Consider the following 3,183-nt stretch of genomic DNA (forward strand, 5'->3'; position numbering starts at 1 on the left):
TCTCCCTGGTTCTTAATATTAGCTCGCACCTCCTCTTTGAACACCTTATTTTCTTGAATTTCTTGGCATATTCCTTCAAGTAAGGCTTCAATCTTAGAGAGCTTGTCATCAATTGATGAGTGATTCGGAGCAGATGTGCTGTTTTGGTTTTGATAGGCATGTGGAGAAGTGTTGCTGTGGGGGTGTTGAGATGTCCTCTGTGTAAATTGCTGGTGAGCTGCATTGTTGTTGGAGTTGTAACGTCTCTGGTCTTGGTTTTGATCTTGCTCACTTCCCCACCCAAAGTTTGGGTGGTTTCTCCATCTGGGGTTGTAGGTCTTGGAGTATGGATCATAGTTTTTCCTTGGTGAATTCCCAATGTAGTTGGCTTGCTCCTGACTCCCCTCTGCTTCTTCATTCACTCCTTCTTGGGTTGTTGATGAAGTTGAGATTGCTGCTACTTGGTTCATCTCCATCTTCATGGTGAGGTCAGCCAGCTGCTGGGTAATGAACTTATTTTGGGCCAACAGAGCATCTACATTGTTTAGCTCCATTACTCCTCTTGTGTTCCCTCTTTCGGAAGCATAGAAGTAGTCGTTCTCTGCTACTGTTTCAATAACATCTATGGCTTCCTCAATAGTCTTCTTCCTGTTCAAAGATCCTCCGGATGAATGGTCTACGGCCTTCTTTGATTCATAAGAGAGCCCTTCATAGAAAATGTGCAGCTGCAACCATTCGTTGAACATATCTGGTGGGCACCTCCTTGTTAGGTCTTTAAACCTCTCCCATGCTTCATATAGAGTCTCACCATCTTGTTGCCTGAAAGTTTGGACCTCAGCTCTCAGCCTATTGATTCGTTGAGGAGGGTAAAATCTTGCTAAGAATTTGTTCACCACGTCTTCCCAAGTTGTCAAGCTTTCCCTTGGGAAAGATTCCAGCCACTTGGCTGTTTTGTCCCTAAGTGAGAATGGAAATAGGAGGAGTCTATAGACGTCAGGGTGAACACCATTAGACTTCACTGTGTCGCATATTCTCAGGAAGGTGGTCAAATGTTGATTGGGGTCTTCTTGAACACCTCCTCCAAATGAACAGTTGTTCTGAACAAGGGTGATGAGCTGTGGTTTAAGTTCAAAGTTGTTGGCATGAATTGTTGGCTTTTGGATGCTACTTCCACAATTGCCTAGGTTTGGATTGATGTAAGAGCCCAAAACTCTTCTATCCTCCCCAGCATGATTTGCTCTACCTCCTCCCCCATGGTTGTGATCCTCTTCTTCATGATGGTTTTCCATGTTGTCTTCCATGTTTGGTTCAAAGAATTCCTCTTCTTCCTTAGCACCAACCACTTTCTTTCCTCTTGCCTTCCTCCTTAATCTAAGGAAGGTCCTCTCAGGTTCAGAATCGAAGGAAGTTGAAGCCCCGCTTCTTCTCCCTGTCATACAACCATCAAGTGCAAGCAAGAAAAGATAGGTGCAGAAAGTGTTTGTATCAGAATTACTGTTAGTTGTGGGTGATGCAATATATCAAACAGTTAATGGGTTAGCAACAGAATTGAAAATAACAAAGAAAAACAAAAAAAAAATAGAGGGGGAAGGGAAGAAGTTTAACTAAAACAGAAAGTAAATCACTCAAACAGAAAATGAAATTCACAAAATAAAAATGCTCAATCTAGTGATCTTCCAATTTAATCATTGTTGATGCACAATCAATCCCCGGCAATGGCGCCATAAACTTGATGCGCAGAAAACTTGTCTCATAACAAATCTCCCTTCGGCAAGTGTCCCGAATTTGTCGTCAAGTAAAAACTCACAATAGAGTGAGGTCGAATTCCACAAGGATTGACTGATCAAGCAACTTTAATTAGAAGAATGTTCTAGTTGAGCGAATCCAGAATTTGGGTTGATAGTTGCAGAAAATAAAATGGCGGGAATGTAAATAACAGAAAAGTAAATGCTAGAATTAAAGGACTGGAAGTAAATGACTGAAAATAAATTGCAGAATTGTAAATGGGAATGGGGGATTTGCTCATAAAAGTAAATGGCAGAAATTAAGGAGAATGGGTAAGATCAGAGATGGGGAGTTCATTGGGCTTAGGAGATGTTGCAATTCTCCGGATCAAGTTCATTTTCATCTCTTCCTCAATCAATGCACTCATTGATCTCCTTGGCAATCTTAATTGATTGAATTACAATTTCTTGCAATTCAATCTCTCAAATCTTGATCAATAGCCAATTCCTTGGTCAATTGCTCTTGAGAAGAGATGAAGTATGGTCACTGATTATACCACATGCATTTCCCAAATCAAGTATTGAGAGGTTTATAGTCACATACCCATCCAAACCCAATTTGGTCCTGCATGAGAAAGCATTTCTAGCTTGATCTCTTCATTCCTCTTTCAAGGTTCAGAAGAGATCCAAGTTTGAATAGCTTCTTTTCCAAGATAACTACTCAATTGGATGAAGATCGAAAGCTTTCAAGTAAAATCAAGAGAAAAGATAGAAGAAGAATAATGAAAATTAGTATTGATCCATCAAATTACAACAGATCTCCCTAACCCAATGAAAGGGGTTTAGTTGTTCATAGCTCTTGAAAATGAAAACAAAGATGGAGAATACATCATAAAACTAGAAAATGCAGAGAAAGTAAAATACAGAGAGTGGTTCTATTTTTCCCCTTCTTTCCTGAACTCCTTAACAATTCAAAGCTACTCCTATATATACTACTTCTCTCAGCTTCTAGTTGGCTCTTCAAGTCTTGGGCCTTCGGATCTTGAGTTTGAAGCAGTTATCTTCTTCATTTGGGCTTGGCTTTACTTGCAGAGAGAAAATGTGAAGTGGGCAGAGACTTTAGCTCAGGACATTAGGGGTGTTAACGTTTAGTGAAAATATAAGTTCGAGAACGTTAGTGACAATAAACTTTCTCACTAACGTTACTAAGTAAAAGCCACGTTAACTTCAACGTTAGTGGCATAAACGTTGCCACTAACGTTGCCTTTAAGTCCTTCGCACACGTTATTGAGACTTAACATTTCCAATAACTTTGAAAAGCCCCCTTTGTTCCCACGTTAGAGCCCACGTTAACTAAACGTTAACTTAGTTAACGTGGCTCTTTAACGTGGGCTTGCCATCCTTCGAGAACGTTAGTGACACTCAACATTGTCACTAACGTTCCAAGGTGCCCCTATGTCTCACGTTAGAGTCCACGTTA

The 3,183-nt window shown here is 40.4% G+C and overlaps 1 non-coding gene across 1 annotated transcript; it reads left to right on the forward strand.

Moving 5' to 3' along the window:
- Positions 1–720: 720 nt before the first annotated feature.
- On the forward strand, positions 721–827 carry LOC112746047 (small nucleolar RNA R71). The gene has a single exon (XR_003173947.1). It is a non-coding gene; the product is annotated as a small nucleolar RNA R71 (small nucleolar RNA).
- The last annotated feature ends 2,356 nt before the right edge of the window (positions 828–3,183 follow it).

This window comes from Arachis hypogaea, chromosome 14 (assembly GCF_003086295.3).
Source record: "Arachis hypogaea cultivar Tifrunner chromosome 14, arahy.Tifrunner.gnm2.J5K5, whole genome shotgun sequence".
NCBI lineage: Eukaryota > Viridiplantae > Streptophyta > Magnoliopsida > Fabales > Fabaceae > Arachis > Arachis hypogaea.